This window comes from Harpegnathos saltator, unplaced genomic scaffold (genome assembly GCF_003227715.2).
Source record: "Harpegnathos saltator strain DR-91 unplaced genomic scaffold, Hsal_v8.6 scaffold16, whole genome shotgun sequence".
NCBI lineage: Eukaryota > Metazoa > Arthropoda > Insecta > Hymenoptera > Formicidae > Harpegnathos > Harpegnathos saltator.
In genome coordinates, this window is record NW_020229939.1 from 1595753 (window position 1) to 1621501 (window position 25749).

Consider the following 25749-nt stretch of genomic DNA (forward strand, 5'->3'; position numbering starts at 1 on the left):
GCAGCCATTTTGGCTATACTTATATACATATATACATGTATTTATTATGTTTGGTAAACAAATTCTCACTAATATATATTTAGAAAACATCTGCCGAGTCGCTAATCGTTATCTGAGGATCGAGAGGCGGAGATTGGACTCTCATCGCCGAGACTGTTGCCGTGCGCGTGAATACGTGTGTGACGCGCTCTCCTTTAAAGAGCTATATCTACATAACAACTTCGCTCTAAATTTCGCTCTAAAACTGTAGCATTATATTTTCAAAGGTTATTACTGTCGATTTATGAAAAGAAAAAATGTAAAATTTTGACTTTGTAAAGTAGATTCCCCCCTTAAGAGCGAACGGATTTCGGTTCGCGTTTTTGCTCACGACGCGACGCCTCGTTGAATTTTGACAATTGTTTTCATAGCTCGGCCGGTCCACCCGATTTCTTTTCTTTTTCCCCAGTCAATCCCCCTAGTTTTGTCCCTGAACAGATAGCGGACAGATCACCGACATGCTTCTTTCTTTGTCACGCGTTTCGCCGTAATTGACGGCACTTTGCCGAGGTGTTTTCGCTGAGCGGGTCGCCCACCACTAACTCGAATATTTCAACCGCACGGCGTTCGCATGCATATTTCCATTCGTATCGATCGCCGAAGGGCCTCACCTGACTTTTCACTCGACACGACTTTATCGCCGCGTACTTTAATGCCTCGCACCGCGATTCCGTTCTTTACGATGGTACATTGGCTTCGGTTGCCGCGCTCATTTTTCTTCACGGCGCGCTTCCGGACTCTCGCGATAACGTTAATATTCTCGTACGCCATTAAAAAGCGAACTGTCATCGTCGGGAGCTCGAGCCGACGATGGGTATCGAGCTGTGAGAAACTGTGTAGTTCTGAAGAGACGTCTCTTCCCGACAGTTTGCCAAAGTGTCCGAGATGCGCGCAGAGAGAGAGAGAGAGCGTCGCGGATGCACCCTAGTCGCCACTCCGATACTTTTATGCTCCTTTGTTCCTGCAAGCACGCATCCTTCGAGACGCGTCAACTTTCCGACTCCCATCGTCCGCGTCTCGATGCGAAGGGCCTATTAACGGAAGTGTCGCGATAACAATGCACTAGCGCGCAATCTCTCTTGTCACGGAGGGTTCTCTCTCGAGACAGATAATTTCGTACGGGGAACGGTTGACGCCAAGTATAATCGAGAAACAGAGTCCTCGTCGCAAGAGCTTTCGCTCGCAGATTGCCGCGCAACCGTGAACGTAAGATGTAAACTTGGGCTGAATAGTCGATTAGGATACTGCTTTAAGACTGTAGAAAAAGGTGAAACTCTGACGGGAAGAGTCTCCATGCGATCGCGAGAGAGAGAGAGAGAGAGAGAGAGAGAGAGACTGTGGAGATTCTCGACTGGTTGAAATTCTGTGCAAAAGGAAGATCTCGCTCCACCATTAGCGATTACCAAGTTTACTTTCTTTCTTTTAAGTTGTGGTTATCTTCGACAAAGACTGTGTGTCTAATAACAATCTTAAAGTATGCTCGCTACAAGTTTATCATCATGCACTCACGAAAGGAGAATTATCTCTCTGTTGCTCATTTTACCATTTTACTTTTTTGATTCATTGTTTTGTTATTACTTAGTTGATTACTTTTATCTACTTCCACGTGGGATAATAGTGAAGTGGCCGTCCCGATTGGTCCTCCAACCTTAAGCTTGCGTTTCACGGCACCTTTATCACGCAAAGAACCTCCGCAAAAAGTGCCCGTTTTTCAGTCCCCGATTTTTAAATTAAATTTTATGCGAAATGATAGCTCATGATAAGACATTAATCACACAAAAAAGTTTTACATTGAGCATACGATTGGTTTCAGAGATATAGAGGGTCAAAGTGGTCACTATCTGCTCAGGAAGTTTGACATTAATAACGCACGAGTTTTATCGCACGAGTTTTATCGCACGAGTTTTATCGCACGAGTTTTTGCGAAATTCAGTATCTATGGGTTCTTTGAGTCGCTTATTACGAATTCAATGTCAGACTTAAAAAATTCAAGATGGCGGATGTAATACAGCGGACACAAATAGTGAAACATTATTTATTTTTATAAGAACTGTTATGTTGTGGTATACTTTAAAACCGATAACTTCAGAACTGAATTTTTAGATAACTTTTATATTATTGGATATAATGATATGTAATTGTAAAGAGTCACGGAAACTGCAATGAAAAAGCTTCTAAATATAACAAATAAAACCATCACGTTATCTTTTATGCATCATGTAACGTATCAATTTGAATTTGATATTTTTTTTATGAAAAAAAATAAAAGAAGATACTTTTTCCATTCAAAAATTGTCGTTGAAAAAATTACTTTCGAAAACCTAATAGAAAATTCGCAATTAGCTAGCCAAAAAAACCACAACATAACAGTAAATCCAATTCCAATAAAAGTAAATGATTGTTTCACTATGTATGTCCGTCATATTGCACCTGCCATCTTGAATGTTTAAAATCTGACATCAGATTCATAATCAGCAACTCAAAGAACCCATAGATAGCGAATTTTGCAAAAATTCGTGCGATAAAGCGTTATTAGTGTCATACTTTCTTAATAAGTAATGACCACTTTGACCCTCTACACTAGGAAAAATGTATTGTTGCGTGAACCAAAATTTTGTTGTAACAACAAAATAATTTGGTTAAAATATGACCAACAAAACTGTTTAATTCCTGCAAACAAATATCTTATTTGATTACGGTTTGTTCGTATAACGTAATACTTTTGTTATAGCAACCAAAAAGCTTTAACAAAATGAATTTTGTTAAAAATACTATAATTTTTTTTTAATATATAAAATCTAAATTTTGGTGCACAGAAAGACAAAATAGTATCCATTGAGTATTATTTTAGTTTATGTAAAATAATATTTCGTTATTATGTAATTTTTAATGGACGAAATTACTAAAATGCTTAATTTTTATATATGAAGTCTAAGAACAACATCGTTTGGTTCAGAGAACAAAGTTTAGTTGAGACAACTAAATGTATTTTGTTATATAAAACAAGATATTTGGTTGCTGTGCTAAAAAATGCTTCAACTAAACAGTTTTGTTAGAGATACAAAATTTTTTTTCCTAGTGTACATCTTTGAAACCAATCGTATGCTCAACGTAAAACTTTTCTGTAATTAATGTCTCATCATGAACTATCTTTTGGCATAAAATTCGATTCCAAAATCGAGGACCGAAAATCGGGCAAAAAGTCGACCCTTTTTGCGGAGGAGGGGGAGGTTCTTTACCCGTTTGCGCGATCGCGGCAAGGCCCGCGAAGCGAGTCAATTCGCGAGTTAGGGCGCGATTACGATGAACTTTACGTAACGGGACGCGACGGGACGTGAAGTGACGTGACGTGACGTGAATTTGACGTTTGAGGTTATATTTGATATTACGATCACTGTAACGTGCCGTAATAATGAATTCTGCTGTGAGACATTATCAATTTGTAAATTTAATTTTGGCCGGGTATTTGTATCTTCAACTGTGGAAGAGCAAACGAATATGAACCATTGGTGTGAGAGATATTTTTCGAAGAAGAATTCAGTTTGATGACAGGCATAACCTGGCATAACGTTGATTGGCTGAAAGTGTCACATGAACAGTCCGACTTGACGGAACGCATTATCTAAACTTGACATTGGCAAGCTTCACGTCGCGTTAAGTTCCGATATTTCACGTCATGTTACGTGAAGTCGATCGTAACTAGCCGCATATAAAACAATGTGTTTTAGCTTTTGTGTCGCTTCACGTCCCGTTGCGTCCCGTTACGTTAAATTCATCGTAATTCATCCCACCCTTACTCCCCCTCCTTCGAGCTCTGTTCTCAAATCGCTCGCACTTATCTCCCGCGCGTGTAGATAATGAGTATTTCGAACATACTGAGCACATGTACATTCGTTCTGCAACGGGAATATATATGCGCATAATCACATTGCGCGATTCCGTTGAAATTCTCGCTGAAATTCGAGCGCGCGCGGCTTATCGGCTATCGCGGTGTAATCGTGACTCTGCTGTCGAGAAAACGCGCGGCAGATGGCGGCTGCGATAATTCTGTATCGCGACGATAATTCCGTATCGTTGCAGCGACGATTATAATGAGAACGCGGAGATATTCATGCGCGATAAATCATCGGAGCGGCGCGCGTTCTGTGAGAAAATCACGGACGCTTTTCGCATAGCCCGTTTGAGTCGCCGCGGCGGCCGCCGCGCCGCGCCGGTCGCGCTATAAATCAATCGCGAGCGGCGCGAATAATTTATCGGTTAATTCCGATCCAGAGAGTGGAGCTCGATCGAATCCCGCGGCTGATTGTTCTGATCGGCAGCGTCGCCGGTGACCCGCTTTCCCGCGTCGACTTCCGTCGCGTAATTTCGTTGGATTGACGCGCGCGTAATTTCCAAAACGGAGCAGGCTGCATACAGCTACGTGTGTTTTCGGCCGATGTGTTATCAGACGGTGTCGCGTTAACCTGCTGTTCTTCGCGTTGTGCATTATTACATCAGCAATACTCGCTGGACGATTGCCCAATGCAATATTGTCCCCGTGTTAACGACGTCACACACACACACACACACACACACACACACACACACACACACGGGTTTCGTTAAATAAATTCGCGCACGAAGGTGTGTCGGACGATTCGAGACAAAATGTTTGGTGCGCGGGAACTGAAAATCCCCCACGAGGGAATTAATTAAACAATATCTCAGTGTGTGAGAAGCGAGCGTTGTGTCGACAAGGTCTTATCCAGTGTTATCGCACTGCGAGGAAAAAGCGGCTAATCTGACGAAAAATTACAGTTATCTTCTTGGGCACCGCGGTTAGATCTTCTTGTTGTCCGAATGGGAAGAAGTAACAATAACATCGACGCACACGCGAGATTATTACCGCTGACACAGCGACACTTATTCTACGAAAATCTCTAGCCCTTTGCAGCATCGTTGCTGCGACTCTTCTTAACAAGCCGGTGATCCGCTCGACTCGCCGGCGGAAGAAGGTACGCCGTTTCCTCGTGCCGCTTTCCTTGGCGGCGTTCCGCGCGAGGAAAGTCGCGGGACAGTTTTGCATACTTATCGCGATACTGTTTAACAATGCACGCCGGGGCCTCGTCGCGATTCGGACAGGGGTAATCCATCGTCGGACGAAGCAGGTAATCCATTGTTGGCCGAAGTCGCGAGTGGTTTCGAATCTTTCTCTTTCTGTTTCTCTCTCTCTCTCTCTCTCTCTCTCTCTCTCTCTCTCTCTTGCTCTTTCTCTCACTTGAAATCGATCATTCGCATAGCCACACTTTTCCGGAGTGCCGGCACTCCATTTTAACCACTCTCGCGGAGTGCTCGCGATGGGGTGTGGTTCGGGCAGCGGGCGAAAGTGGTAGGCCGTGTTTGAATCCATCAAAGCCTGCTCTTTTTCCGGCGTCAGTCGATAATCGATAGGAACCCAACCCTTCCTATCCCTATCCACCCACTCGTCCTCTCTTCTCCTCGCCCTTGGTCTCTCCTCACCACCCCCTGTCCCTCCGCTCTTTTCTCTCTCCTTGTATCCTCCGTTCGGTGTCTTTTTCCCTCGTCGTGCCTCGGAAGAAGCGTCTATCTACGTGCGCCAGCCAGCCAGCCAGCGACGCTTCTTCCTCTCCGCGAGCATCTCGTAAGATTCGTCATAAATCCAAGAGTTGCGTCGCGACCGGCGACGAGAGGGAAAGACGAGCGAGGAGAAAAGAGAAAGAGAGAAAACAGCGGCAGAGAGAGAGAGAGTGAGAGAGGGGGGGGAACCTTATTCCTCGCTATGTTCCATGCTGCCATGATATATCGCGATAACTTTTATTTACGACGCGACGTTTTCCATCTCTCCATCCCGCCAAAAGGAAAACCGCGAGCCGCGCTGAAAAAGCCATCTACCTATCGCGGCCTTCTCACGATGTTCCGCTCGGCGGCGACGGCGGCGGTCACATCTCGCTATGCTTTTTATCGTCTCACCGGCTCAACAACTGCGCGTAATTTGCGATGTATTCGCCGGAAGGAGGAGTCCTCCTCCTTCCTAGCTCTCTCGGCGCGGTCTTATCGCTCCATGTATTCGCGCGTTGCTCGTCCCGCGCAAATCACGCTTATGATTTATTCGATGGTCGGCGTTAAATTGAATTTCGCCCGAAAGCGGCGCCCATCGCGACCGATTCCGCGCTCCTTTCTGCGACGCGACGCGCGCGCGGCAAATTTAAGCGGGAGGAAAAATCAGCGCGCGAGACGATGCGTGAAAATCGGCTTCGGGACTTTCGTAGGACTGATATAATATCTCACTTCGTCTCTCAGCTTAATTTACACAACATCCTTAGATTTTAATATTCACCTTTTCCTCCTCCTTTCCAGAGCACAATGAGGACAATCACGGAACGCGGTGGTTTACTTGGAAATTTCGACTCGTTTACACATTCGTGATCTCTTCTTTTTTTCACGCATGACCCGATGGCGCGTATCCCCTCGTTTGTTCGTTACTTTTTTTTTTTTTTTTTTTTTTTTTTCCCGGAAAAGCAGCTCTGTAAATTATATTCCGCTCGAGAATGAACAATTGGAAGATGCATCAAGGATTCAAGTGCGCGCGCGGCGTTACGCATGGCGGGAATTGGTACACGTCAAAACTCAATTTCGTAAAGTCGTGGCAGTTTGGTGTAGAATCTGAAATTCTCGCACTCTCGTCTAGTGAAATATTTTCAAACGTCTCTTTCACCGACGGAGGTGGCGCAAAGCAGGGAAGCGAAGGGAATATGTTTCGCGTTCTCTGTAAAGAAAACATATTGCGGAGCTTGTAGTATCGAACCTTTCGTCGTTTCAATGTAGGTCGGAAAACGCGAAAAAAATGTGATCTCTCTCTCTCTCTCTCTCTCTCTCTCTCTCTCTCTCTTTCCCTCCCCCTCTCTCTCTCGATAATATTCGTGATAGGAATTTTCACTGTGTATTTTTTAGAGAGAATCAATTGACTATCTGTGTCTGTGTATTCATCAGTCGACTAAAAACCGTCAAATTGGCCGAAGCTATACGCAAATTGCAAACTGGGACACGCGCGTACGATAAAATCGCATGTTTCACTTTTGTCCAGTCCATAGTCTTAAATATTTAAAAAATACAGTAATTACGGGGCTTTTTTACCGTGTATTTTCAGAGAGCCCCAAATAGCTAACCGCGTTGACGGAAACTATTCGATCCGCCCAGACACAATTATATCGCGCGCTATCGAATATCTTTGACTTTTACGTCACAAATCATGCTCTCAAATATACTCACGCCATCGTCGCATATCGTCGCCACAATTATAACGCTGTTTTATTATTTTTTTTTTTTTTTTTTTTTCATAAATCGTACGAATGGATTTGTTGGAACAACAAACGATCGCGCGCGTCCTTCGTCGCTTCGCGCGTTAGTCGACGCGCTCGCGACGACGAAATTTCATGACAACCGCACGCACCTACGGCGAAATCTCGCCGCGACTTTCATCGCGAGACTATGTGCCGCACAAGATACCGATCTTTTTTTTTTTTTTTCGCACAATGCCCCGTGGTCCGCCTGACATAATGGCGACGTTCGCGCGCCGGGCGCGCGCTTCGCCCGACAGGCCGAATTCCGGCTCGGAAGATGTATAGATGTTTGAAATTTAAGTGCCGCTGGTGTTGTGACAGACCCGACCAGCCGGTACTCATGTATCACGTGTCTTCGTGTCGCCGTCGGCTATATTATCGGTCGGATTATATGTGCGCTCGCACACGCGCCGTCACCGCCGCCGCCGCCGCTGCCGGATGCTCCGGCGAATGTGGCGAATTAATCGCGCGCACGAGCGCTTCATGTCGCTTGTTTGTGAATATGTCGATCAGCTCACGCCGTCGCTTCGAATTATTCATCTCTCAAACGACCTGTTTTCTTTCCCTCTGCCTCCCTCTCTTTCACTTGTCTGTCCTTCTCGCTTAAACCAACGACACTCTCTCTCTCTCTCTCTCTCTCTGTTTTTGTTTTTAGCAGTGGTCGTCTCCTTCGTTTTTCACGCAAGTCCTGCATTTTTCACGCTAAACGCTCGACCAGAGTTCGATCGATCCAAGCTTCGATTCTGCATGTCCGATTTAATCCCCGCTTGTTAAATTTCAATGTCGCGGAGGGCGCGTAGGAAAATATCCCGCTACCTGGGAAGCGAGAAACATTCGCGTTCGTTATAGCGGAGATAAGTCGCGCTCGCGAAATTCAGCCTCTTCTCCTCTCGGTGGCTTTAGAAATAGTTCGAAAAAGAACGAGAGGGGTGAGAGAGCGAGAGGAATTGCGGCTTCGGCTTGCGACGCTAATTAATTTCGTTGTGGCGCGCGTTATTATTGACGCCGACAAGCAATTGTTAATTAACGCTGATAAAATCCTCTTCGGCACAGCTTTTTCCACGCTCCTGCGCGTCCTGTGCGTCTCTAATTGCGTCATTAGCCGTCCCGCGAACTGTTGCTGCGAGTTGTAATTATAATCATTATCATAGCCATTATCTTGCGATACATTGTATTAATTTAGTTACAAGTGCGGTGTCGTTGCTAAAGTACGAGGTATCGTTAACCGACGCTAATAAAGTCCGCCGCGCGGTTGAATGCGGCTTTTTCCGGCGCTCGCGTCCCCCTTCCCCCCGTCCCGGCGAACTTTCCGGCTCTCGTCATTATGCGCGTTCGTCGCGTCCGTGGGCGGTTATTATTATTATTCTCCGATTATGCATATGCAATGCAGCCGTATTGCAGCCGGATTGCAAGATCCCGCGCTCTCTCTCTCTCTCTCTCTCTCTCTCTCTCTCTCTCTCTCTCTCTCTCTCTCTCTCTCTCTCTCGCCATTGTGCGCCTCGTATTAATTGCGTCATACGCGCGTGCGTGCAATGGATCTCGCAAATTGTAAAATGCACGCGGGAGGCAACCCGCCGCAAACGCACCCGGGGAAGACGTCATCATTATATTTCCCCCGAGCGGAAGAATTAGCCGCCACCGCAGCGGAGATTCCGCGAGGGGAGACTGTTCGCTGTTTTTGCGCGCAGCGCAGACTTCGCGGGGAAAATGTTTGCACCTGCGCTCCTTTTTGCTCAGCTTGCATGCGCGACTTAATCTCCTTTTACAGTAATCCTTTAGAAAGTAATCTCTGCGAGAAATTTTCACTAGAGACGCGCCAACTTTTCGACCGGGGAAATGACGATAATGTTTACGCGGATAACGTGTTGTCATTATTACACGTTCCCTCTTTTTAAGGGGCAGGCTCCCGCCGGTGAGTGCCGTACAATTTTTGCAGAAAACTTTCATGAATACGTAATATACGCACAAACACCGTTCCCTCTCTCTCTCTCTCTCGCGCGCGCGCGCGACCAAGAGGAGTTATAATCAACTTTTCTTATTACGCGGTCTTTGATCGCGAGTTCTTATCAAAATAACCGCGTTAGCATACGAGGCTGCCTTGGGGCGATATTTTAAAGTAACGACCTCGCGAAAAAATATTCCTGCGCGGAGCAATTTCTGCGTGACATTTTCCATTTTCAAGGGCAAAATTCGCATGTTTCTCTCCCTCCTCTCTCTCTCTCTCTCTCTCTCTCTCTCTCTCTCTCTCTCTCTCTCTCTCTCTTTACGCCAAGGAGAAACATTCTCGTAAATTTTCTATATGAAACATTTCTCCCGTGTGCAAACATTTTGCAAAATGTAACGGCGATGGCTGCAACGTCAACAACGCACTCTTATCGTGCGATATTGAAATAGTCAGTGCCGGCGTGAAGCGGGGACGATGACAAAAAAGAAATAAAAAAAAAAAATATGACAAAGCGCAACTACAACGTAGAATTGCCTCGGGATTAAGGGATGCAATAAACGCGACTAATTGGAGCTACCGGGTATTTATTGGCTACCGGGCGTACAGAGTCGGCCCTAACAGTTGGTTCGCGGCTGTTCGCCGCGGTCTATATATAAAATATAACGCGAGAGAGTAAAGCGCGCGGACGGAGAGACGCAGAGGCTCAAAGACGCGCGCGGCAGCACGTGGTTCCGCATTCGTGGTGCCGCGGCGACGGAATAACTCGTCGCGTCGTGTTAAATCTTAATTAAAAAGAGGCACGGGAGCCGTGACGCGGGGGAAGACACCGCTGCCGATTTATATCTCCGCTCGGGTCGTGCTAATCTTTACACGCTTGATATTCATCGGACACACGTGCCTGCGTTGCTTGCACACGCTCCCCGCGCGCGTACTAATTCCCGGCGATTAGCCTTACACCGCTTTCGAAAACGGCCGTGTCCTTTCTACCTGGACGCGCGGCCGCTTCGCGCTACGAGAACGTGAGCAAACCAACATGCCCGACATGCCATTCAAGAAGCATTCGCCGCTTCCGCCGGATTAAAATTACACGTTTCAAGTTGCTGCGTTTATTATCTTCATCGCGTCTCTCTTTCTCTCTTCTTCGTGTCTCATCGGCCGACTTCCTTCGCTCGGTGAAGGCTTGAGAAAGTATGGGTCTTCCTTTTGTTTTAATTCTTTTAATAATTTTCCAACTTTGGAGGCATCGCTCTGTCGTATATTTAGCGGAAGGTGGAGCACACGAGCGAGGGACACGGTTTCGATAAAATATTGACGAAGCAAATATCACGCTCCTTCTTGGTTTCCGGTCCGTGCTCGACTTTTAACTCGGCGAGTCTTTCAGTCTCTCGAAAGTACGAGTCCCTTAATTTTAGAAGAGTCTTCTGATAATTCTCAAAGTTTCCTGAAAGTATCATTACATCTAACGCGAGATGTTGCGATGGCGGAGCACACACATGGCGAATAATATAATTTCGATAAAATGTTGATAAAGCGGAGACTCGTGATACGTGCGCGGTTTGCGCGCGGCCGGGCGGGCAACTCTCATCGCAATTCAGCGCGGGGAGACCTGATTTTATTCTCGCTCTAATATCTTTCCCCTTCTTCCTTTCTCGATGGTTCTTTTTTCGGCGCGGCTGGCGAGGCGAGCTTTTTACCGATAGCCATGCATTATCCGACGTCCGAGGCAGCGCGCGGGCGTTGTGTATATCAAGGGAATTTGTTTGTTATCGCTGGAAATGGAATATCAACTGTGCTTTGAATTTGGCCGATTAATCACAACCGCCTGACGCGCGCGCGCGCACGCGCACACACACACACACCCAACACTCGTACGCGCGCGTGACCTTTGGTACGATATCGATCTACGACAAATACAGATTGATCGCGTAAGTGGTGCGCGCCGTTTCGCTTCCCGACTTTTTAAGAGCCGTCCGGAGCTCTACGAGGCGAATTTCCGATGTCGAGCTGGAACGAATGCGGAATCGGCTTTGGCACGATATTGAAAGGGACCCGCGCTCGATAGCCACGCGCAAACGTCGCAATTCAGGTCTAACGTTTTAGAGAGCGAATGTTTCCATCGCCTGAAAACAGTAGCGCACACGGAAGAAAACAATAGCTTGTTGTCACCTACGGCATGTTGGCGTCGAATCGCTCATCTCGTTGACTCAATGATAATATTGCTGACAACCCGAGTTATTCAAGAGCAGCGCGTGGTAGTGCGCGTCAAGGAAATGTTTTCTATCATATACGACTTTATTCTATCAATCACAATTGCTGTCGAGAGATTTATTCTATTCATTTTGCCGCTACGATCGCGTTTCATACCGCGTGTGTGTGTGTGTGTGTAATCGCATCGATTATTACGCGCAGTAACATAGTTATTTCAATGAAAAGCTTTTCTCCGCGGCAGTGAGAACATTGCGGGGGACTCGTGTTAGAATTTCACACGATGCACAATGTTGTTGAGGGGATTTGTTTTTTATTTATTCCGCGTCGGCGCAACAGCTTTCTTTCTACGCGCACACAATTATTGTATTGGATTATAATTATTATGAGCAAAGGAGATTTACATAATTTATCCAACGGCATACCTTTCCATGTACATCGTCGTATCAATTATTACGTATTAATTATTATATCAATAATGATATATAATTACGCGGAATGTTTGATCGGTAACGGGCTTGGAATATTTCACCGCACGACGGTGAAAGAGTCAGAGTAGTGACTCGCGGTTGAATCCTGCGCGCCCAGGCGGCGGAATCAATCCACCGTTATTTTTAAACAACGACAACCGCGTGTAGCCGCGTTGGTGGCATCTCATGCCGCAGCTCATGATTGTACGTTGTTGTGCGCCCCGAGAAAATTTCCGTTAATTATTCACGCGGTACAAACGTATGCTTATCCCGCATATCCCGTATCCCGCATACCGCGCGTTCGATTTATGCAAATCTGCAAGCAGCGAACGTGCGCGCGTTTACGCTTGTGTTTTGAAATCGTGATAAACAAGCGGACGCATTTTTGCGCGCGACAAAAGCTAGATCACACGCTCCCGTTATCTGTTTCAGCGGAGGAGAGAAATTTCCCCCACGGTGTGTAGTCGCACATCAGGCTGTCGCCTGACGGGAAAAGTACACAGTCTGTCCCAGATCCAATGAGACTGGTCTAAAAAAAATACAAAGCGTTTATTATTTTGATTTTTTATTCTTGTTTATTCAAAATAGTCTCCTTCTGAGTCGATACAGCGCTGGAGAAACGTTCAACAAATTTTTCGAAACATTTCTTATACTCATCGGCTGGAGAATGGCCTTTAGTATGGAGGTCGAAGTCTTTTGGATGACCGGGATGGTATCGAAACGATTTCCTTTCATCGGCAATTTCAGTTTGGGAAATAGCCAGAAGTCGCACGGAGTCAAATCAGGTGAATACGGTGGATGATCGATAACAATGATTTTTTGGTCAAGAATTCATGATGTACCATGATGGCTTTGTGCGATGGTGCATTATCGTGCAACCTTCCGTTTGCCCAAATCTTCGGTCAAAATTCGATAGACTGTGCTTTTCGGTATCCCAGTTTCCTCTTCGATGAGTCTCGCAGACACACAGCGGTCGCTTCGAAGAATTTCCTTGACTTTCTCGATGTTTTCTTCATTGCGAGTGGTTTTTGGCGGCGGTGCTCGGTCATCGTCTGCAAGGTCCTCACGACCGTCACGGAATCGGCCAAGCCAACGGAAAACCTGTGCACATTTTTTAGCGTTTCGTACGTTTCTGCACCACTTTTACCCAATTTAAAAGTTGGTTTTTCGACCGACGTACACAAAGTGACTTTACATAAAATGTCAAACCACAGTGAAATATCAACCGAATTCGCTCAAATTTTGAGGTTAAGTAGATGAAGGGTAGAACATTCACCTACCATCATTCACTCATAGATGTCGCTGCGCTAAGAACTTTGATGGAACCAGTCTCATCGTATCTGGGACAGACTGCGTATATTTCGCGCCAGGCCGGTATACAAGGCTCATAACCGAGATCAATAATTTTGCGTTCTCCGCGCTTCGCGGGAACGGGGAGCACCGTTCGCCCGCCCGTGCGTTTTGTCATTAGGCGTAGCGACCGGAAAAAATTGATCATGATCGAACTACCGCGGGCTGCGGTAACGTTCACTCGCGCGTTCCCTCGCTCGCTATCGATGACGTTTCCTGTCCCACGCGTGTGCGTGCGTAATAATAATTGTCAATTTCTTTCACCCACCGGCCCATCGATCACGTACGTCAAAGGTGTACGCGTATATATCTGTCCGGCTTCGCGCGAAATAATGTGCTTAGTGGCGGGTAATGTTCCATAAAGGTCGCTTTATTAAGCAGCTCCTGGCATAGCCGACGACTTTTGCGCGCGCGGCAAACAAGGTTACAAAAGTGTAACTACACGCGGTCGTGGAAACTTGCCGCTGATTATCACGCGGCGAGCACGCGCGATAGAATCGTGAATATTTTATACTCCCACTCGCGAATTACCGCTGCTATTTATGGCGCATTAAACAAGCGACAGAGATATTCGCACACACACACACTCTGAGAGAGAAGAGTAGAGGAGTTAACGTTACTAAAATTGCAATCGGCTTTAACCTCAAGTATGTCTTCCGCTTGATCCAATAAAAATGTAATTTTGACACACACACACACACACACACGCACGCACGTACGTTTATCGCTAACATTACAGTGACACTTGCTACAAAAACATTCCTCCTGGCTATAATCCTCCCATTGTGCCATTGTAGTTGCAAATGTCAAACACTTTGTTTTCAGTGCAGCTATATAGCGTCGCATATTTCTCTGGTAATTTTCTTCCTCGAGAGAGAAAGAGAGAGAGAGAGAGAGAGAGAGAGATTTTCACTCGTTTTTAGATCTCGCTTTTATCTCATTGAATCATCCATTCTATATTTTAGAATGTAATTTTATTAGTGCAGATTCTCCTCTTTTTAAATCAACACTGAATCAACACGTGAAACATACATGATTATCTTATTTCTTTTTTTTTTCTTTTTCGCGAAGGATTTACCGGCTTTTCCACAATAACGGTAGTTTATATGAATCCCGTAGGCGAAAGTTCGCATGACTGAATACGTAAAAAGAAGCCCAAAGAATTTCTTTGTTTTACAAACGTGTGATTGTTTGTAGGCAATATATGCGGTGCGAAAAATATTCCCCAAAGTATCCTCGCTCGTGGATATTTGAAGCGTAGTATTTTTCAGATTTCATCGCGCACGTACCCGCCGCGGGAATGATCCAATGCATGTTTCAGGAACTCTGCGCGAAGATAGCGCGGCTAGAGTCGACGGTTTGTGGCGCTATATTTTTCACTCAATGTGTGATTTTCATTCGGGTAAAAGGTCAAGAAGCGCGCGCGCGAACGGCAAAGTCCTCGCCGAGGATGCTAAAAACAACCGGGCCTTGATTGACTTGCGTTCTCACGCTTTCGAAATGGCTGACACAATCGAATATCGGAAACTAATACAGCGGGAAATATTAGCGAGTGATTGAGGAAGCGCGTTTTATACCAACCCGGAATAATTTTCGCAATTCCACGCAGAAGAGCTGTCGTTTCCGGCTCGTCAAGTAAGATTAAGATCGGAAGTATCGGAAACGAGCTCGCACAAATCACAGTTGGCCGAGGGAGATTTGAAAATACGCATGAGGTACGAGGGAGAATCGCTAATACCGCTCGCGATATTTCGATGAGAAACCAAAATAACTCGGCGAAAAAGCATATGTGTGTGTGTGTGTGTGTGTGTGTGTATATGCGCGCAGCGAAAAATAAAACGTCAATTTCGTGCCCCAGATAGCCGGCTCTAAATTCTTCGTAGAAATAACTCGTTAGTCGTACGTTTTATCTGTTGATAAAGCAAAAATGTTGACTAAAATTGACAGTCACGCGTTCTCTTTTCACATTTGTCTTTCTCACTTAAAACACGATCAAGTTGACGTTTATTACGTACGTTAATCCGTCAGACAAGCGAGAAGAGAATTCGCGTCGAAATGTACTCGTTTTTACGCTCATACATTGTACGAAGAAGAAAAACTCCGCGCTTCTTAAAAGTTATTTCGTCCGTTTTCTCGTGTATTTTCTTCTTTCTTGATTTTTATGCTATTTAAGGTCGAAGCCTGGCTCGCGAATGTCTCGCTCACCTGACGAGTGAGACAAATCGTTCACTTCTCCCTGAAATTCTGAGCGGACGATCCTCTTTTCCCGGGCTGAAACTGCTAGTCTACTTTGCCGCGCGCCGTGCGTACAGACATTCGCATTAAAATTCAACCGCGCGACACTTTCCTGCCGCGACATAAAACATGGAGGACGAGAGAGATAAGCCCTCGTTGCATCATGCCCCGGCGGCACTTTGCGCGGCGGAAAGCAGCCCGCGGGACGCGGCGTCGATATTCTCCGTGCCGGGCGGGCTGCAGGCGCTTCGGGGAATTTTTGGAATCATGATAGATTCCGCGCCTAGAACGTATTACGACGGAAGATAACGGCGCTCTTCCATCATCGCGTCCACCCACCTGTTCGACGTTATCAATTTTATGCAGATAGCGGCGGAGTGTTTACGCGCGCCCTCTCGTATTCCCCGCGACCTCTTCTTCGCCCGCCTCCTCCCGATCTCTCTCTCTCTCTCTCTTCTTTCTCCTCCTCATCCTCATCCTCGTCCTTATCCTCCTCCTCCGGCTGCATTCTGTCGGCAAGCCGCAACCTCGGCCGCATAAATCTCCGGCGAGATCCGTCGAGAAACCCGGCCGCTTCCTACCGCGAGCACCACCCACGTCGCGCAATACGACTTTATTACAGAGCGCGCATCCTATTTAAGTGTCTTTGAGTCGAGCGTTTAGATACGCGATACTCCTCGTTGTTTGCACTAGTGCAGCCTCGCATCCGGTGCTGCTGCTTCTCTCAGTCCGGGGATCGCGCGAGCTTTGAATCGGGAGGGCCGCGTTTTAGATTCCAATCACGTGATTACGACGCTTGATATGTGCGCTGTACGCGCGCGGATCGGCGAATTTTTTCTCCTCCGCGGAGCCCGCGCGAGCGTGAGTCAGCCGTAAGGCCGAAACTCGGATAATTTCTCGCACAGGCGAGCGCCGGGAATGAGCGAGAAATGCCCTTAACCCATTTGCACCCGCAAGCGGAATAATTCGCACATAATGATTGTCACTTATTCACAACCGCGGAATATTCCGTGAACCACGACGTCCACTTTTCGCCAATGATGTGCGTTAATGCACGGTGATACAGGCCGACTGTCAGTTGAATGTCTCCGATTTTTGAAGTTAGTTGCTAAAACATAAGACTTACCCTTTTAAACAAGAAGGTAGAAAAAGGCGCCGAGTACACGCGCAACACGTATTGTGTTATTTTCAGAAATCTCAAACTTAATTTTTTTTTTTTTCCAAGATATATATGTACGTAACATAAACTTTTACAAGTGAAACAACACACAATAGCAACAACACTGTTCTGCTGTACAAAAGAAGTGATATATTAAAGCAGTATAGCGCCAACTGAGAAACTTGACATATACATGATTATAATATAATTAATTTGAAGTTAGTTGCTATTTAGAGATGTGATGCAAATGAATTAATTCGGCGGAGGGTTCAAGCGAGGCGGGCTAAGGCAGAGGGAGCGAATATTGTGCTGTCGCAATCGGCCGCTGTTTTCGTTTGCGATGCAAGGTAATCCTCGTGATATATTTCGCGCTGTGCAGTGCGACGACCAGAGTGAAAGGTGCCGTTATTGTACGAAGCGACGGAGCAAATGCGCGCCGCTCATGGATCCTTCTTTGCGAGTCCGTCGGAAAGTTGTTCCCGCTTATTTTTGCTATTTGTGGAAACGCCCGATGTTGGGGACTTGTGGGATCTTTTAATAAAAAGCAGATTTAAGGGCGGCGAAGCACGCTGCACGGAATATTCATAAAGCACGCTCTAGCTGCGAGATTCGCGGAAAAATACTGACTGGAGGATAAAATGCAGAATGCACTTCGTTCTCGCCCCCCCTCTCTCTCTCTCTCTCTCTCTCTCTCTCTGTCTCTGTCTCTAGCGTCTTTCTCGTTTTCTCTCTGGAATATCCGATGTGGCCGTTGCGACCCGATTAGCAGAAATAGTTGTGGGGAAGCATTCGGTGTGCTAAATATTTCCCAGGCTCTGGTAAACGAAAGTCCACGACTTTCTTTCTGCATTATTTATAAAGCGGGAGCCGCTCTGTATCCGGATGAACGTCGAGAGCTTCCATCGCGCGGAAGTGTTTGTTGGGCTGCTTGCGAGAGATTTGTCGTTTGTTTGTCAAGTGAAATGGGAGACGAAATTATTGATCTTCGAAGGATTGATCTCACTTTCGCGTGTAACATGAGCAGCGTCGACTCGATATTATTTCAGACATTTAACGAGGACTTGATTCTCCCTTGAATACTCAAATTCCCTGGGAGAATTTGATAGAGATACGATATAGGAGAATCTTTCGCATCACGAGCTGAAAATAAACGATGGAAAAATTATACGGATACAAAATATGATTCATAAAACGAAATGTGTAAGTTACGAAAGTAAAAGCAGAAACGACACACACACACACACACACACACACACACACACACACATGATTCGTCCCTCTCGAAAATTTCTCATTTATGTAGATTCTCATTTGTGCGTAACGCGATCCGCCGCCTTGACAGCGAAAGCACGTGAAAACGTTGCGGCGCAATTTCGAAACCCCGAACAGCTCCATCGCACCAATTCGCGTTCGGGAGAATCTTAACGGTACAAAATATCGCGCGCGCTGACGCGAGTTATAAGGAGCAATTTCTCTTGGCGCTTATACGCCTACCGAGGTGTCCCGCGAGCGGCAATACCGGAGCTTAAAAACGGTCACAGGCACACCGACGTAAGTTACAGTGTAATTAAGCTGCCGCAACGATCGTCGTGCGACGAGACGCACGCGCGCGCTCGTAATTTACACCCCACGGTGAACTCTATTTGGCCGCATTCCGGAGACAGTTTGCTCGGCGACGAACGCACGGAAAAAGCGCGATTTTGCGAGCGACGCGCCTCTCTCCCGCGAATATCTCCGCGAATTTGCACGGTAGGAGCGATATTCCGATAGCGCGAGCTTGCTTTTTGCCGGGGCGCGTTTCTTGCGCCGCCGATCTCGACCGTTGTTGACGAAAGTATGAATATTTCACGCGGTCCCGCTGCCGGATTTCATGGACAGCACGTAATTAATTCACGGGGAGCAAATACGGCGGGAAGCGAAAAAGCGAGAGAGAGAGAGAGGGGGGGAGGGGGAAAGAGGAAAGAGAGCGAGTCCTCCGCGAGTCGTATTTACTTGGGGCTTTTGCGCAAGGATTGCACAAAGTTCGGCTAAATCCTCGAGATTACTTCGACGAATTAACAGCGTGTTCGATTCGACGATTCCGTCGGTGCGGCGGAAACGTAAGCAGTGAGAAATAAGCAGTCGCGGTAGCCACTCAATTGTTACGTTTTCGTCTTTTATTATTACAGTCCCAATGGCCGGACACGTCCCAGTATCCGACCACTTTGACAAGAAATTTATTATTTATTTTAACAATAATAAATGAAAGTAATAATTATTGTAAAAATGAACTCTGATATATTTGACGATTAGTTGGGAAAAAGTATACCCAATTTGATACTTTTATTATTAAGATAAAAATTAATTAAACAAGTATGCACCTATGATTTGGCAAAATAATGGTCAATCGTTATCAATAAATTCATTAAGAGATAGCATCTATACTTATATTATTTCCCGTTAGCACATACTAATTTTCTAATTGTGTTCAGACACTGGGACAAATTGTATTCGAACATTGGACCATAATCTATTTCAACTGTCCGGTCATTTTAATGGTCACATTAATGCGCTTCATTACTTGTATAAATATTTCATTAATACGCAATAGATATATACGTACATTGGTTTAAATCATTTTTCTCTACTTAACTACGACTGCGGCTGGTCGAATCGCTGACTGGCTTGTGTCTGAAATTTTATTTTAGAGGCGATGAAGAAAGAGAGACTAATTGCGATAACAAGAGACTAAGAGAATCAACTCGCCTGCTTCTCGTTGCTCGCGCGAAGCGAGACTCCGCTGCGAGAAATTTATCGAGTGCTACTCCGTAAGGACATCTCGACCTTACCACGATCGACTCCCGGACGGTATATTAATCCCATCCGCGCGTGTAACCCTCCCCTACCGTCTCGGGGGGAGGGGGGAGGGAGGCAGAAAGAACGGATGATTCGATTCACGGCTGTCTATCGCAGCGCGTACGTTTCAATAACAATAGTTGTCCCAGGAGGCGGTCCGCCGTTTACGACTTCGTTACGACCTCGGGCTCTCCTGCTGGTAGACACGGTCGTTTCTTCCCATCTCTTTATCTCCCCGCCGGCTTGTAACAGCCCCGAAGACCCTATAACCGTGATTTCTGGGTTTTCCCTCCTCCTCCTCCCCTCTATCCCGCTCATTCTCTCGGAGAGATAGCGCGCGTATGAGAACTGGATATCTCCAGTACTCGTTATTTTCGACGGCGTTACGGAAGCATCGCGAAGGGTCCTTTAATCTTATCCGTAACTTCAACCGCTCGATCGACGACCTCTCGGCATAATAAATATTCGCGTTGCGTCGTAAACCCCGTAAACTGTGTGCGTTGGCCTTTTAATGTGATTTCGGAAACATCGATAGCGAGCGAGACCTGCTGGGAAATACGATAAGCGAGCTTACCGATGAATGCAGAGCAGAGCGGGAGGGGACGGGCCGATGACGGGGACGTGTCCTTGCAAATTCACCAGAGGATATATATATCGCCGTGAAGTTTTCAGTGCCTTGAAATACAGGCCGCTGATAAGCATCCTGCAGACTCAAGGACGTCCCTCACGGAGTCAGCGTCTCGAAAGGTTCGCGAGGGTCTCGTCGGGTGTTCGAGCCTCGAGGAAAATGTCCAGCCCCAAAGAGCTCCCCCGAAGTATCTCCCGACATTATCGCGCTCCTCGCGCCATGAAATTCGCGTAAACTCCGCGCTAGTTAATTAGACCGAGCCCGCATTCGAGAGCAACAAGGTGACGCAGCCGCCGGGCTTTCCGTCGAGCGGAACTCGGCATTCCGCTCTGTGCTTACACGGCAATAACACTAGCAACATATCGCGTCGGGATTCTGCCGGACGGACAATCTCGAAAGAAAGCAGCTCGATTCTACTCGTCGATGCGCTCGAACTGACTTTTCAACGTCGCTCGATCGAATTCGCGCGCGCGCGCGCGCCAAGGTGCCGCCGCGATAAAATCCCGCCTCGCGGGAGGATAAATGAAAAGCGGACGCAGCAGCAGCGGCCGCTTCGGGCGTGGAATTTACTCATTCATCGCCGACCGGGTAACAATTCCGTTCTCCCGACGCGCGCATTCCGCGTTCTACGAGAGAGACTGCGCTCTGAATTCAGCGCGCGCTGCGAGGACGAGGAACCGTAAATTTGCAACTTTTGGGGATCAGCTTAACTCGCGCGATGTTTACGATCCTGGAAGCCCTACCTCGATTGCATGCGATTTTGCAACTTTCAGGCTGCAGCGTGTCTGGGATAATGCTCCCTTCCTCTCTCTCTCTCTCTCTCTCTCTCTCTCTCTCTCTCTCTCTCTCTCTCTCTCTCTCTCTCTCTCTCTCTCTCTCTCTCTCTCTCTCTCTCTCTGTGTGTGTGTGTGTGTGTGTGTATGTCTCCCTTTCTTTTTCTCTCCGTGTCTAGAGGTGCGGAATCAGGCATTCAGAAGGCGCATGTCCACGGGGGTCGCGAGGACGAGCGAGTTCACGATTAAACGGAACAACACGGGCCGGATATCGAATGTCGATGACACTCGTCGATCGATAGCCGCCGAGGCGGAGTATAAGCGCTTTACAACGATGTCGGAGGATCAGGCGGAAAATGAAATCCGGATTTTCGGGAATCCTCGTAGACAGAGGGCGAGAGAGAAAGAGAAAGAGAGACATATACGTTGGGGGCGTGAGGGGATGGGGAGGAGGGCGTGGGTAGTCGCGCAGAGACACCTGGTGGTAAATTTGTAGAGAAGGGTACACCTCACCGATCTTTTTCACTTTGAAATGTGTTATAAAGGGTGAAATTCTGAGTGACTTTTCCTAATGCAAAATTATATGAGGGTCGCTCATAGTTTCTGAGATATTTGACTTTAAAGTTTTATAATTGTACGTTGAAGTATATTTGAAGTAGGCGAGCAGTTTTCATTCGCTTTAAATGTATGAAACAGTACATATAAGCGGGAGAGGGGCTCCGCCCCTCCCCCAAATAAATCCTAACGTAACCTAACTTATTGCATCTTTATATATTTTTGGACATTGTTGAAGAAAGTTCTCCTAAGATCTATCACCTGGCTCAACTTAATTTATTATATCTGCATATAATTAGGTGTTGCGGCTTTTAAGGAGATCTTTTCAACATCGCCCAACAATATATAAAGATGCAATAAGTTAGGTTAGGTTGGGATTTTTTTGGGGAGGGGGTGCAGGGGATAGACGGAGCCCCTCTCCCGCTTATATGTACTGTTTCCTATATTTCTATGTATACACTATGTTTGGATTGTACCGTAAATAACGTCAGCTTATGATATCTGAAATTTAATTCCAGGATAATCAAAATTCCAAAAAAGACTCATTTAAAATCAAATATCTCGGAAATAATAAGTGAAACCCCATATAGTTGTACCAGGAAGTCACTCAGAATCTCATCCTTTATAACATATTTCAAAATGAAAAAAACCGGTGAGGTGTACCCCTTTCTATATATTTACCTCTACTTCAAATATACTTCAACTTCAACAATTATAAAACTTTAAAGTCAAATATCTCGGAAACTATAAGCGATCCCCATATAATTGTATCAGGAAAAGTCACTCAGAATTTCATCCTTTATAATATATTTCAAAATAAAAAAAAATCGGTGAGGTGTACCCTTATCTATTAGGTGTACAAATGAATAATGCAATTTTTTCAGTTACATTCAAGGTTTATTTTAAAAGAAAGTAAATTAAATTGTTCAATCAAAGTATTCGCCGTTGATTTCTATAACTTTAGGCAGCTGATGAATTCCATCTCGGAAAAATGTTACGTCTTTGGACACGATAAAGTCGTCAAGCCATTTTCGGATCTCATCCACTGATTGGAAGTGCATATCGGACAAGGCGTGTTGCATCGACCGGAACAAGTGATAATCGGATGGAGCAATGTCTGGTGAATACGCCGCAAGTGCTGCAAGACGTCCCAGCCAAGACTCATTATGGTGTCTTTTGTATTGGAAGCAATGTGTGGCTTGGCGTTGTCATGCAACAATTTCACTGGACGTTCTCCTTTGCCAGTACACGGGCGTTTTCCAATTCTCCAATTCTTGACTCAAGCAGATTAATTGACGTTGGTAGCAGTCCGCAGTAACTGCCGGGTCTCACCCGGTTCCAACGACTTATAATAAAGCACGCCCTTGATATCCCACCAAATGCAGAGAAGAACCTTCTTTCCGAAGCGATTTTGATGATTCGTCGGGATTTACCCATGACTTTCTGCTTTTCGGATTGTCATAGAGTATCCATTTCTCATCGCCCGTAACGATTTTCCACAAGAAAGACTTTCGACGCTGCTTATTGAGAAGAGAAAGACACGCTGCCACTCGTTGATTTTTGTTGGTTTCAGTGAGTTCATGAGCGGAACCCATTTTCCTTCTTTCTGGATCTTTCCCATCTCATGTAGGCGTTTGGAAATCGTTTGCTGCGTTACTCCCAACTGTTCTACAAGCTCTTTTTGTGTTTGTGCCGAATTCTCAGCGAGCAGTTGTTCCAAATCATCATTATCGCACTTCGGAGGACCTCCAGGGCGTTGTTTGTCGATTAGACTGAAATTACCGCTTTTAAACCGCTTAAACCAAAATGCGCACACATCGTACGATACAACACCTTCGCCGAGAAAGGAACAAATCGATCCGCACGCTCTTGCAGCATTTTTTCCTTGTTGGAATTCGTAAAGAATGCAGTGTCGGATATGCACCTTATCTGTTGCCATTTTCGATTGTACTGAACTGAATACTTATGAAGGTTATGTTGGGCCTTTCGCCAAACTATACGTCCTTTTTAATAGCTATATGTGAACATTGCATAATCACAAAAGAGCGAGAAAATCTATTCAATTTAAAATTGATTTCATAACTGCTTAAAATAATTTGTATTATTCATTTGTACACGTAATATATATTTACCGACCTGGTGTAGAGCCGAACAGCAAGCTTCCGCGCAGTCTCTGTTAAATCCGCCGGCACATCCGGTTTCTAGTCCGCGAATTAGCCTCGAGAGAGAGAGAAAGAGAGAGGGGGGGAGGAGAAGAGAGGCAAATGCACAGCCGCTTTATGGGCTCCGCGCGGAAGGGCTCGGCTGCTTTTACGGCGGGCGATTATAATCAGGCAGTTGCTACTTGTTGAGCAACAATTTCGCTTGTTCAAGCGGCCGAAGTAGCCGGCAGATACCGTTGTCGCCGGTAACTTTGCGCGGCCGTTGCTTAACTATTCCCCATACCGCGTCATTAACTCTCTCCCTCCTTCTGTCTCACTTCCTCCGTTGCGAGAAGGAAGTTGTCGGCGAGAACCTCCATTAAGTTAGCCCCCCCCACATCGAAAATAAAATACCTATTAAGTGCAAAATTAAGTGCTAATTAGATGCTACAATCCCGAATTTGGTGCTCGCGCGGTTTGGCAGAAAAAAAATAAAATAATGGGGGGGCTAGCTTGACGTTAACTTAGCCCCGCCAAATAAGAAAAGCATACAACCAACACGTAAAATCGAAAACAAATTATGTTAAAATTAGGTGCTAATTAAGTGCTTCAAGAAACAATTTACGGATATTAAAAATATATCGCCGTTCAAAAGTTATAATAAAATAAATATGTCATCTCAACGATGACTGTCCAAGAGAGAACTTATATTATAAAATTAGGTGCTCTCGTGGCTATGGTATCAAATTACACGTCTTTTCACGCACTGTCGAGATACCCAAGCACCGAATTAAGTGCTCGTCTCGTTTTGCAAAAATTCGCACTTAAACGTCGGCGGGCCATGCAGGTGACAAGAGAAGACCTGTCTTAAAAAATTAGATGCTCTCACGATATGGGTCTCAAAACACTCGTTTTGTTATGCATTGCTTAGATATTCAAACGCCGAATTAGGTGCTTGTCCCGTTTTGCAAAAATTCGCACTTAAGCGTCAGCAGGCCATGCAGGTTGCAAGCGAGAACCTGTCTTAAAAAATTAGGTGTTCTCACGATATTAGTCTCAAAACACTCGTCTTTTGATGCCTTGTCGAGATATCTAAATGTTGAATTTGGTGCTCGTGTAGTTTGGCAGAAAGAAAATAAAATAATAGGGGGAGCTAGCTTAATGTTAACTCAGCCGCCCCCAAATGAAACAAACCTTTAACCTTTAACCAACACGTAAAACCGAAAACCAATTATGTCAAAATTAGGTGCTAATTAATTAAGTGCGCCAAGAAACAATTATGAGATATTAAAAATATAACGCCAATCAAAAGTTATAACATAAAAAATATATCATCTCAGGGATGACTATCCAAGAGAGAACTTATATTATAAAATTATTATTATTATTTATTATATTGTCTGTTATGTAATGTCTATTTATTTTTAAAACCATTGCTTTTCCATATATGCGTGGGCCATTTTGACACACTATTTATTCCAGTTGCTTATCATTTTTGAGAAAATGTTTCTATTAAGATTTTATTTCCTCCGTGGAATTGGACAATTTTTGTTAAAAAATGTTTTCCTAATCATAATCGACTGGATTGGGTAATTATTAAAATGATTCAACTTATATATAGATATATATTTCATTATAAATCATATGTACCAAAGACATATGTAATATTTCTTTAGTACATATGATTTATAATGAAATATATATATATATATAAGTTGAATCATTTTAATAATTACCCAATCCAGTCGATTATGATTAGGAAAACATTTTTTAACAAAAATTATCCAATTTCACGGAGGAAATAAAAACTTAAAGAAACATTTTTTTCAAAAATGATAAGCAACTGGAATAAATAGTGTGTCAAAATGGCCCACGCATATATGGAAAAGCAATGGTTTTAAAAATAGACATTACATAACAGACAATATAATAAATAATAATAATTTTATAATATAAGTTCTCTTTTGGGTAGTCATCCCTGAGATGATATATTTTTTATGTTATAACTTTTGATTGGCGTTATATTTTTAATATCTCATAATTGTTTCTTGGCGCACTTAATTAATTAGCACCT

At 45.2% G+C, this 25749-nt stretch overlaps 1 protein-coding gene across 2 annotated transcripts in view; it reads left to right on the plus strand.

Annotated features, from left to right (window-relative positions):
• The window catches only part of sm (heterogeneous nuclear ribonucleoprotein L), a 240406-nt gene that overhangs the window by 48268 nt on the left and 166389 nt on the right, over positions 1-25749 (plus strand). The window lies entirely within an intron of this gene.